Here is a 12,664-nt window from a genome sequence, read left to right as displayed (position 1 = left end):
TTTATCATTACCAGCAACTTTCCAAATCCCTTGTCAGATACACCATTCTCTGCCTTCCATTGCAGCAATTCCAGTATGGTGCCCAACTTTTTCTTGTCAGCTTCGCAATTCGAGTACAACAATTTCTTGTGATCCTCTAACATGCGCTGCAACTTCTTCTTCTCCAAATCACTTGTGCAGTTTCTCTTTGCATCGGCAATGGCCCGACCTAGATCATCAGCGGGCTAATCTGATGCCTCTTCTTCAGCTTCTTCCCGCATTGCCGGCTCAGCTTCTTCCCCCATTGTTGTATCATCGTATTCAGGGAACCCATCATGGCCAGGATAGTTGTCGCTGTCCTCTTCTTCTTCATTGTCTTCCATCATAACCCCTCTTTCTCCGTGCTTGGTCCAAACATTATAGTGGGGCATGAAACCGGACTTAAACAGGTGGACGTGAATGGTTCTTGACTTAGAGTAATTGTTATCATTCTTACAGCCAGCACATGGACAAGGCATAAAACCATCCGCCCGCTTGTTTGCCTCAGCGGCAAGCAGAAAAGTTTGCACGCCATTAATGAACTCAGAAGAGCATCGGTCATCGTACATCCATTGTCGGCTCATCTTCATAACACAACACTGAAAAGACCAAATTAATACAAGTTCATACATAAAGTTCATACAACACTTAAATACAACAAGCAAATAACTCTCTAGCTAAAGAATTTAAATGCAACAACAAATGCGATCAAGATCGCAACTAAGGTAACAATTGATCCAACAACATAATGATACCAAGCCTCACTATGAATGACATATTTTCTAATCTTTCTAATCTTCAAGCGCATTTTCTCCATCTTAATCTTGTGATCATCGACGACATCGGCAACATGCAACTCCAATTCCATCTTCTCCCCTCAATTTTTTTCAATTTTTCCTTCAAATCCTCATTTTCACTTTCAACTAAATTTAACCTCTCGACAATAGGTCAGTTGGAATTTCCGGTTCAACTACCTCCTACATACAAATATCTATGTCAACTTGATGGGCATAATTTTTCATAAACACAAAATGCAACAAATAGTTTTAAAAGAGAATATACCACATCCGAATCATAACCCGGACGAGGGCCGACGGGGACGGATATCAAAACCATGGCACTATGTATAACAAACAACGTACGGGTAAGATAATTATACAAGTAACTATATATCCAAATCACGCAAACATCAATTTTTTATATAAAACATTCATGAACAAGAGGCTCACCACAAGGTGGTGCCGGCGATGGGACGTTGCGGGCGATCGACGGTGGTTACGACGGAGATTTAGAAGGCACTAAGTAAAGCACACCTACATATGCAAACTAAGTGTTATTTTTTACCTCAAATTGCATATAAATCAAATACTAGCACATATATATATAATTCCTCCCAAATTACTAAACTCACAAATCAATCACTGTATAAAGCATTGCAAGAGCTAATCTAGCAATGAGAGATGAAAGGACAAAGTTGCTAACCTTTGTGATCATTTGAATGGACGGGGGCCTTCAAATCTTGACAAATTTTGGGTAAAATGTGTGATGAGCTTGAGAGGAAGAGGGGAAGAACAGAGAGGAGAGGGGAAAGGGGAAGAACAGAACGAGCTGGTGGACGAAGGGTTTATGTAGGAGAACCTTTAGCACCGGTTCTTGCCACAAACCGGTACTAAAGTGAGTGGTGAACCGGTGCTAAAGGTTCGCCACGAACCGGTACTAATGAGAGCGGCCGGCTAGCCGTTGGAACCGGCACTAATGCACACATTAGTGCCGACTCAAAATCAAACCGGCACTAATGTGCTTCACATTTGACCCATTTTCTACTAGTGATTCCACCCCCTTGGCGCACCCTCTAGGGCCGGCCAGCCTCCTCCTCCTCTCCTTTATATACGGGGGAGGGACACCCCATAGTCACACAAGTTGATTGTTTTAGCCGTGTGCGGTGCCCCCCTCCACAGATTTCCACCTCGGTCATATCGTTGTAGAGCTTAGGCGAAGCCCTGCATCAGTAACTTCATCATCACCGTCATCACGCCGTCGTGCTGACGAAACTCTCCCTCGACCTTAGCTGGATCTAGAGTTCGTGGGACGTCAGCGAGCTGAACGTGTGCAGATCGTGGAGGTGTTGTACTTTCGGTGCTAGGATCGATTGGATCGTGAAGACGTACGACTACATCAACCGTGTTGTCATAATGCTTCCGCTTATAGTCTACGAGGGTACGTGGACAACACTCTCGCCTCTCGTTGCTATGCATCACCTAGATGGATCTTGCGTGTGTGTAGGAATTTTGAAATTACTGCATTCCCCAACAAGCCGGGTCCCACTGTGCCCGCTACTGATTCACAGTGGCGATGAGATCGCAGACACACTGCTGCTGCTGCTGCAAGTGTTTCGGTTCCACTGCGGCCACCTTCGTAACCCTCATGTTATTGACGGGGGTGCTTTATGTGGGCCACACCCAACATCTTGTCGATGGCTTTGCCGCGACATGGCACCCCCCCCCCGAGCCGACTGGACCCGTCGGTAGCCGGTGTGAAGTCGTGGGTCGTGTTGTACTCCACTGCATGGACTCCATCTGGCGCTACGCGACGGCGAGCTCCATGGCCAGGCGCTTGCGCGTTTCCTCGAGCTTGACCACGGTGGCGACAGGGTCGGCGATGGGCGCATTGGGGTCCGTAGGTTCTGCACCGTCATGCGCAGTGGGTTCGCCCGACCGACGTTGGCCGCGACCGTTGCAGCTGGATCCTTGATGCGGCCGGTGTTGTGGTGGAGGCTGTGGTCAGCACCTCCACGCGAATGTAGAGGTCTGTGACATCGTCGGGGATGCCGCAGCGGCGGGTTGGAGAAGGTGAGCACCTCACTAGGGTACTCGTCGGGAACGAGCGCAATGTAGATGTGCAGCTCGCCGAAGGGGATGACGGAGTTGCCTGCAGGGAAGGTGACGTCCGCATCGCGCGCTGCGCCGTCGCCGGCGCAAACAAACAAACCCAGCTTGCCGACCAAGGCGTGCACAATGCGCTCGCTGGAGGGAGTGAAGGGTCTCATGGGGAACGTGATTCCGGCCAATGCCATGTGTGGCCCTGTGGCGCCCCCGATTTGACCGTACACTAATCATACACGCAAACGTGTACGATCAAGATCAAGGACTCACGGGAAGATATCACAACACAACTCTACAAATAAAATAAGTCATACAAGCATCATATTACAAGCCAGGGGCCTCGAGGACTCGAATACAAGAGCTCAGTCATAGACGAGTCAGCGGAAGCAACAATATCTGAGTACAGACATAAGTTAAACAAGTTGCCATAAAATGGCTAGCACAAACTGGGATACATATTGAAAGAGACGCAGGCCTCCTGCCTGGAATCCTCCTAAACTACTCCTGGTCGTCCTCAGCGGCCTGCACGTAGTAGTAGGCACCTCCAGTGTAGTAAGAGTCGTCGTCGACGGTGGCATCTGGCTCCTAGACTCCATCGTATGGTCGCAACAATCGGGTATAGAAAGGGGAGAAAGGGGGAGCAAAGCAACCGTGAGTACTCATCCAAAGTACTCGCAAGCAAGGAGCTACACTACATATGTATGCATTGGTATCAAATGGAAAATGGTAGCATATGTGGACTGAACTGTAGAATGCTAGAATAAGAGGGGATAGCTAGTCCTGCCAAAGACTACGCTTCTGGCAACCTCCATCTTACAGCATGTAGAAGAGAGTAGATGGTAAGTTCAACAAGTATTATCGCATAACATAATCCTACCCGATGATCCTCCCCTCGTCGCCCTGTGAGAGAGCGATTACTGGTTGTATCTAGCACTTGGAAGGGTGTGTTTTATTAAGTATCCGGTTCTAGTTGTCATAAGATCAAGGGACAACTCTGGGTCGTCCTTTTACCGAGGGACACGACTATTCGAATAGATAAACTTCCATGCAGGAGTGCACCACAGTTCCCAACACGCTTGATCCCCTTTGTCCGGCCACACTTTCCTGGGTAATGCCCAGCCTCGGAAGATCAACACGTCGCAGCCCCACCTAGGCACAACAGAGAGGTCAGCACGCCGGTCTAAATCCTATGGCGCAGGAGTCTGAGCCCATCGCCCATTGCACACCTGCACGTTGCATACGCGGCCGGTGAGCAGACCTAGCCTCCCTTATACAAGAGCAGGCGTTCCAGTCCAACCCAGCGCGCGCCGCTCAGTCGCTGACATCACGAAGGCTTCGTCTGATACCACAACATCGAGTGCCCATAACTGTTCCCGCGTAGTTGGTTAGTGCGTATAGGCCAGTGGCCAGACTCAGATCAAATACCAAGATCCCATTAAGCGTGTTATTTTGAAGTAACCACGAACGCCGACCAGGGCCAGGCCCACCTCTCTCCTAGGTGGCCTCAACCTGCCCTGTCGCTCCGCCACAAAGTAACAGTCAGGGGCCGTCGGGAACCTAGGCCCACCACTACCGGGATGGAACCACCTGTCCTTTCAGCCCCCACACCGGAATCACCCACGGGTACTCTACGAGCCGACCCGACTTTAGTCACCACATGTATCATGTGTAATATGTATAGTAAATACCCGTGATCACCTCCCGAGTGATCACGGCCCGATAGTATAGCATAGCAGACGAACTAGAATGTAGGGCCACTGATGTAGTACTAGCAGCCTATACTAAGCATGTAGGATTGCAGGTAAGGTCTCAACAGTTATAGCGACAATGACAGGCTATGCATCAGGATAGGATTAACGGAAAGCAGTAACATGCTACACTACTCTAATACAAGCACTATAGAAAAGAGTAGGCGATATCTGGTGATCAAGGGGGGGCTTGCCTGAAAGCTCTGCAAAAAGGAAGAAGTGTCATCGTCAACGTAGTCGATCACAGGGGCAGCATCAGTCTCGGGGTCTACTGAAGAGAAGAGGGGGAAGAAACAATAAATATAAAGCAAACATAGCATCACAAAGTATAACATGGCAATATGATGTGCCGGGTGTGACCTAACGTACCTACCGTATGGCTATATGATATAGGTGAAGGAGGAATTCATCCGGAAATGTTTTCTCGATACCGGACCTATGTCAGACAGATGACCGGAGGGGGAAGGTTTCATGTTCATATAGTTAGAGGCATTTGACAGAGAAACAGATCGCGTATCCGGATTTGTTGGATTTTTCTGAGCAACTTTCATGTAGAAAACATTTCCATCCGAGTTACAGTTTATTTATTATGATTTTCTAAAGTTTTAAACATTTCTGAATTTAATTTAATTCGAAAATAAAAATGAAATGCTAGGTGCACCCAACTCTGAGCTAGCCTCAGTGGATGACAGGTGGGCCACTGCCCAATCAGCAGCCTGGTCAACAGTCAACTGGGTTGACAGTTGACCTGGTCAAACTGATCTGTGGGGTCCAACTGTCAGTGTCTCACTATTTTAACAGTGTGTTTAAAATAAACTAATTAGTGGTGGGCCCCGGTTGTCAGTGGGACATAATTTTAACAATGTATTTAATTGATTAGGTTAGACTAATTAGCAAGTGGGGCTACTGTCAGCGAATAATTAGTGGGGGGTTATTTACTACCCTAATTAGGAGTTAGCTCCTAACTACACAGGGCCGGCTCTAGCGGCTGGGCTCACGCGCGAGCACGCACCAGGGGGGGCGACAGCGGCCACTAAGGGCACGCATGGGCGGCCAGCCAGGCAAGCGGGCGGCGCGAGTGGCGGCAGCCGCGCGGGAGGGCGCGGCCCGGCCGCGGGAGGCACACTCGCGTGGCGCCGCCAGGGGGAGCCGCAAGCAGGGGCGATGCAAGACCGGTACGGCGGGTGCGGCCGGCAGCCGACGAGTTGGGCGAGCGGCCAGGGGAGACGCAGCGGGCGGGGCTTCGACCGAGGCGGTGTCGGCGAGCATCGACGAGGCGCGAGCGGAGCGAGCGTGGGGGTGGCCGCGAGCAGCGAACGAGCGGTCAGGGGGTGCCCGGGGCTGGCCGGAGCGGACGCGAGGCGTGGTGGACAGGGCAGCGGCGCGATGCGCGACGGCAAGCGCAGCACTCGATGGGCGGGGTCGGCGAGGAAGCGGCAGCGGGCTCGTGCTCGCGGGCGCAGGACGGCGACAGGGAGCGGCGCCCCTACAGGCGGCAACGAAGGCGGGCGCCGGCGTGGGGCCGCTGCAGGCGGCAGTGGAGGTGGGCTGCAGCTTCAGGCAATAGCTAGGGGGAGCACGGCGGGAACACGACAGTGGCGAACGGGGCGGGGCACGCGGGATGCAGGCGACATCAGTAAGAAGCAGCAGCGGTAGACAGGCACGCAGGGAGGCAAAACGAACTACGGGAACGGGGTAAAGCTCACCGCGGTGCTCGCAGGCGAGTCGGTGAAGCTGGGGAAGGCCTGAGTGAAGCAGATCGACGAAAACGGCGGCGATGGCAGCAGGTGAAGTCGGGGTCGATCCCGGTGAGGCGAGGCCCTTCAGCCCGATTTCTCCTCACACTATACGAAGACGGCGTCGGGGGAGCTCCGGGACGTGGTAGCGCGGTGCGGGGATGTAGTTGGCCATGGGGACGACGATGACAAGGCGACGACCGCCCGGTGAGGTGGGGGTCGGGAAAAAGGGGGCGCAAGGGTCAGGGTGCAAGCGGCGCGGGACATCCCGCTCGGCCGCCACGCCGCCCCGCAAAAATAGCCCGCAAAATGCCGTTGGGCTGACCGCCTCGTGTGTGACGGGCCTAAGCGGTCACGCCGCTGAGTCCAGCGGGCTTGCCGCAATCCCGCATATCCCGCATAAATCTTAACCTAGCTTCGAACAAAAAACCTAGTGCCTACCCACGATGGCGGCGGCGGCGGCTGCTGCTTCGCCCACCTGACGCTTCTCCTTTGCCACCTCCTCGACGACGACCTGCTCCTCACCGCTGACGCCCTCCACCTCCCCGCCACCCTCGCCTTCGGCGCCACCGCCAAGTCCCCTCCCAATTTGTGTGCACGCCCTGACGGCCTGCTGCGGAACTTCGACGTCCTCGCCGGGTACGGGCTTCTCCCCCTTCCCCTTCCTCTTTCTTGCTCTGGTTCAAGGTTGCGTCCTCGCCCAGCGACTGGTCCACTAGTTGATTAGTTACGGGGGATTCATCGTTGCTACGGTTTCCTGATGTCACGAATCTTGGAGCGGTCGATTTGTAGGCTGCTGTCCCTTTGTTGACAGAATTTCAAGCCATATAAAGTGTTATCATCTTTGGTATTCTCATTAAGTTGATGTATATGATGCAGTGCTCATGTATGTTTTGCCTGGGTGTAGGTTCCTTGCGTTCCTGTAATATACGGTTAGAAGAACTCCTTGTTTATTGAGCAATCATGGTGGTGTCGACAGCGCCATCTCCACATCGGGACTGCCCTACTGAAATCCTCGATGGAGATGTTGTCCCTCCACTGCCTCCCTCACATGCTGAAGCTGTGGTTTCTCCGTCGCTTCCCTCCTTGATTGGAGCTGCTGTTTCGTCACCTTCCGCTTCAGCAAGGGCTCCTGCAACCTTGCCGCGCCCTTTCCTATCCTCCAAGAACAAAGGGCATGCATCCAAGAACAAAGGGCATGTGTCAGCTGATGAAGTCGATGCAGCTGCAACACTTTGTTCCCTTGTCCCAATGACCCAAGATCCTCACCAAGGTACATGTAGCTCCCTTGCCTTTTAATCTTGATGGTTCATCTACTCTCTGTTTGTATTAGTAGCTTGGACAGAGAGAGGGTGAACTGAGATAGTTCTTTCGAATAGTTCATATGTTTACATACATGAGAGCTCAAGAACTACTAGATGTAGAGATTGGAAATGCAAATGTTAACTTATATATTATTTGCAATTGGGCCCAGTATTGTTTGCAACCAGATACAAATTAATTGAAAATTGTGCTCTTACTTATGCATTATTTGTATGATTGAAAACAGGTTACTCAGGAGAAAAGCAAAGACTCGCAAAGAAGAGGCTAAGGTCACCGTTACTGGTGCCCATAGTGGGATCCCCAGGGGTTAATGTCGTGTTATCTCAGGCATCTCCAAGATTAGGTGTGAAACGATCATCGCCAACACTGCCTCAGATTCCTCGTAAGTTTTAATGTCTATTCTGCACACACGTTAAGTTTTAATGTCAATTGTGCGCATATCGCAAATGTCTTGGCATAAGTTATTTGTTCATCTCAAATTCCTTAGGTCTTTCACATAAAAGAAAAAGAAGGAAACTTAAATCTGAAATCTGGAATGATTATGATCCTGTGTATGATGGCAACAAAATCAAGGAAGCACACTGTAAATATTGCAAGAGAGTTTTTATTTGCACAAGAATAGCTGGTACTAGTCAATGCATCAGGCATTTGTTAGTTTGTGAGGAAAGAGCCAAGGTCAATGAGTTTATCGACTCGGTTAAATCAGCCATGCCACAACCTGATCCAAACAGTGTAGAAAAATGGAAATATGACCCCGACAGAGCACATTGGGAGTTGATGAGGATGATTGTCGTTCATGAATTGCCATTCTCCATAGTGGAATATGATGGGTTTAGGCGATTCGTGCATAGTCTGAATCCAACATTTGAGGTGGTGTCTAGGACGACAATAACACTTGATTGCCTCCTTCTATTTGATGAACAAAGGACAAAGCTTCGAGAGGCTATGCAGAACTTAACCTCCCGTGTCTCTTTAACCGCCGACATGTGGACTTCAAGTCAACTCAAGAGCTATATGTGTATAACATGCCATTTTGTTAGTGAGAACTGGAAATTGCAGAAAAGAGTGATTTGGTTTTCCGAGGCACAAACACCACACGATGGAACAAATTTATTTAATATCATGTTAGGATGCATACAACATTGGGGTTTGCAAAAGAAGATATTCTCTGTTATGCTAGACAATGCATCAAATAACAACTCGTGTGTGCGCTACATCAAATCCAATTTGCTAGGAAAGAATCTGCTACCTTGTAAAGGAGATCTTTTACATGGTCGATGTGCATCCCATGTGATCAACCTTATTGTCCAAGATGGATTGGAGATTACTTGCAAGGCCGTGGATAATATCAGGGAAAGCATCAAGTTCGTTAGAAGCTCCCCCACTCGGAAACAGAAATTTAAGGAAATAGTTGCACAAGAAGGCATTGCTTGCAAAAAGAGCCTATCTCTGGACGTCCTTACACGGTGAAATTCAACGCATTTGATGATCAAAATAGCCCTGGAGTATAGGAGAGCATTCGCCGCTATGAAGTTGCAGGACACCACATTTACATGTCAACCCACAAATGTTGAATGGGAAATGGCAGAATCTGTTTGCAGCTTGTTAGAGGTTTTCCTCGATGCAACTATGGTGGTGTCCGGTACATTATATCCAACATCTCATTTGTATTTCCACGAACTTTGGAAAATTCATCTAATATTGCAAAGAGAGACCAAACATAAGGATATTGTCATCAAATCCATGGTTGAAGCAATGCAAGAAAAGTTCATGAAGTATTGGAAGCTGTCATTCTTGACCATTTGTCTTCCGGTCATACTCGACCCCAGGTACAAGTTTAAATTCTTAGACTTCTGCTTAAAATCTGGACTTGAAAGTGATGCAACAAGGTATCTTGCTAAAGTGAAGAGAACATTCAAAGATTTATTTGTTGAATATTCTATGCATGAGGGTGAGTCAAATATGAGAAATGATCAAGGAACCAACAATGTTGGTACAAGTATTGATAACCCATGGGATCAATGGAACAAACAAGTTAAGCAAAATCAAGAAAATCGAGCAAAGCTGAGTGAACTTGATATTTACCTAAAAGATGATGTTTGCCCGCAAGAAGATGGCTTCGACATACTATGTTGGTGGTCCAATAATACACACAAGTACCCCATAGTATCTCGGATAGCAAAGGATGTATTGGCTGCACCTGCTTCTAGTGTAGCATCAGAGTCGGCCTTCTCCACTGGAGGAAGAATACTCAGTGACTATAGGACCAGATTGCTTCCTACCACTGTAGAGGCATTAATCTGTCTGCAAGACTGGATGCGACCTCGTGGTAACAAACTATGTTTTAGTGATACTTAGCATTTTTTGGTGTTATGATGATAAATCTTTAACATTTTTTTCTCTCATTACAGGAACTAATCATGTTGGCACGATAATAAATGATGTTATTTATAGAACAAATGGCGATGTTGATGCTCATTGATTGCAACATTAGGTAAGCCTAATCTTGAAATACATCTTAGTTTTTTATTCCAGGAACTGTATAATGGTAGTGAACATCAGTTTTTGTCAAGGTGAGATACATAAACATCAGTTTTTTCCCTGTTTACATTTTTTTGCTCTGTTTCAGTTTCAGGACCTGAAACTCTGCATGCTTGTTTCTTTTCCTTGAATAATCACAACAGCAGGTTAACTAGTAAAATGCATTTAATTTCCACAAAAGCTAGCTAACTTATATACATATTTTAATTGAAGTCAGAGCTTGCAAACTTTCTTATGAGTTTAGTTTGGCAGTGAAGTTCTTTTTTAGAAGATGAGATACATAGCGGTTGGAGACAACTTCCTGTTCTTCCCTCGAGTGTATTCTAATTTCATCCATTGGCTAAATATCGTATACCTTATTCATATGCAGAACCTCCGTTCAGTATATTTGGAGACCCTCGGCACCGGCATCCGCAGCAGTATTAAGCCCAGAAGATCAAGCTTTTTGTACAAGTGACGAAGCATCTGAAGCTTTTTGTATATTATCAGTCACTTTCATATCAGGAGTCTCCTGATTTAGCTATAGTAGTTAATTGAATTCTTGCTATCTTGTTGAATTTAGCTGTAGTAATTCATGGCACTTACCTTTTGCAGTAATATGTTTTAACACCGTTGAGTTTACTGAATGAGCATAATGTTTAAGAAATCAAAGGGTTCTCTTGCTGTTGTACATACTACTAGTTTGCTGAATGAGTACACTGATGTGCGCACATTGCTGTCTTGAAATGCTGAAACAAGCAGCTTACCGTGATACATGTGACTCTTGTAGTCTTGTGATGAATTTGTGACTGTACAACGTTGGGACGGAGCTGTACAGTACATGTGCCTGGCGGGTCTTTGCGGTCACATGCGGGCTGCCGCATCGTCCGCTAATAATCATGCGGCTTGAGGCGGGCAGCCGCGTTGGCCCGCTAAACCAGTTGGCTCCCGCTTTGGCGTCCTGCGGGCAGCCGCGACCCGCCCCGCTTGCACCTGACGCAAGGGGAGGGGAATGGAGATGTCTAGAGTTCGCCCGAGAGGGCTTATCCGCGTGAGGAGGCCGACGGATGGCCGACGCGTGTGGTCGCCGCGCTATGGACGTGCCTCGCGCGTCCAGGGCGACGTGGGTGAATAGGGGAAGAGGAAAAGCAGGGGTGTGGGCTAGGCCTCGCTGGGTGGGTTAAGGCCCAGGGAAACAAGGGGGTTTTCTTTCCTTTCTTTTAGTGTTTCTTTTACTTTTTGCTTTTATTTATTTTTTTCTTTTCTTTTTCACTTTAGTATCTAGTTATTTTAGTTTTAATAAAATACAAAAGTGGCACCTAAATTAGTGTTACAAAATGTGCCTCTGCCACAAATAATTTAGCACTTAAAATAAAATGGTTTGTAATTGTTTATTATTTTAAAAGCATTTAAATAATTGTTTAGCCCTTGTTTTACTTAATTTAATGCATCTAAATATTTTATAAAAAAGTGTTTTATCCACCATAATCATATATGATTTATTTTCTACATTTTGAACATTTTAGTTTCGACATTTGAAAACATTTATGGTTTGACTTGAGTTTGAATTTGAATTTTGAATTGATTTGAATCAACGTGGGACTTGACAATGGTAATCGTGGTGACGTGGCATCATTAGTAGAGGGTTACTGTAGCTTAATTATCCGGGCATCACAGACCCCACGGTACGCTCCAACTGTTATGGTGTTCTCACGGCAGATGGCATGGCATGACTTATCTCGAGTGTTTAGGGCCGATGAGCGCCGATGGCGTCTGGATGTGAGATTAGGTACAAACACTGAGAGACATGGAGACGTACCTAGGTTTAGGGCCCTCCGAGGGAGGTAACGCCCCTAATCCTGCCAAGATCACTATGAAGATCAGACATAGTACATGGTTGCTACTGGAGCTGTTTGGGTGAGGCGGAAGAGAGTGCCAGCCTGCTCTCTACTTCGCGTGAGTGTGTGTGGGTCTAAAATGAGCCGACCCCCTCCTCGGGTCCTCCTGGGAGGTCTTATACTCAAACCTCCTAGGTTACAAAATGTTAAAGAAAGAGGGGTGGGCCCATGTTGCCAGCATCTCTGGCCTACAATGGGGCTTGCCAGCTGCTCGTCATTATAGCCAGTTGGTTATCGCGTCACGGAGCGGTTGGCACTGTGCCTCTACAGTGCCGGGCCGCGCTGACGTCGGTCGCCCCAGTCAGCGGTACCGGTGGCATTGTAGCCACACTCTCCACAACATGAGAGAGGTCTTGTCGTACGACGGATTGGACAAGGCTGACCCCGCTGGTTGCCGGCTGCGGACAACCAGCCCGGGCGTGGCGTCTTGCCGAGCCGGCCTCCAACGGGAGGAGCCGGCTGGAGGGCCAGACGGTTTGATGGACTTAGGCTGGCCCAATGTTTTGAATTGTTGCCTTTCTTCCTCAAGCACACCGGGG

At 48.3% G+C, this 12,664-nt stretch overlaps 1 long non-coding RNA gene and 1 pseudogene across 3 annotated transcripts; one reads left to right on the top strand and one right to left on the bottom strand.

Annotated features, from left to right (window-relative positions):
* Positions 1-632: 632 nt before the first annotated feature.
* Positions 633-6,527, bottom strand: LOC147975180 (uncharacterized). Of its 2 annotated transcripts, XR_015600571.1 has the most exons (4): positions 6,355-6,527; positions 1,248-4,916; positions 1,081-1,138; positions 636-995 (listed from the first exon to the last, which is right to left on the bottom strand). It is a non-coding gene; the product is annotated as an uncharacterized LOC147975180 (long non-coding RNA). The 2 variants fall into 2 exon arrangements; XR_015600570.1 differs by having other exon boundaries at positions 633-995; positions 1,248-6,527.
* A 261-nt stretch (positions 6,528-6,788) lies between these two features.
* On the top strand, positions 6,789-10,958 carry LOC147975179 (zinc finger BED domain-containing protein RICESLEEPER 2-like; annotated as a pseudogene). Its single transcript, XR_015600569.1, has 6 exons — positions 6,789-7,023; positions 7,292-7,657; positions 7,934-8,089; positions 8,195-10,036; positions 10,119-10,201; positions 10,619-10,958. The product of XR_015600569.1 is annotated as a zinc finger BED domain-containing protein RICESLEEPER 2-like (transcript).
* The last annotated feature ends 1,706 nt before the right edge of the window (positions 10,959-12,664 follow it).

This window comes from Triticum urartu, chromosome 4A (genome assembly GCF_056163025.1).
Source record: "Triticum urartu cultivar PI428250 chromosome 4A, HENAU_Tu73, whole genome shotgun sequence".
NCBI classification, from domain to species: Eukaryota; Viridiplantae; Streptophyta; class Magnoliopsida; order Poales; family Poaceae; genus Triticum; species Triticum urartu.
Note: the sequence above shows the minus strand (reverse complement) of the source record. Positions and strands in the feature narration are given on the sequence as shown.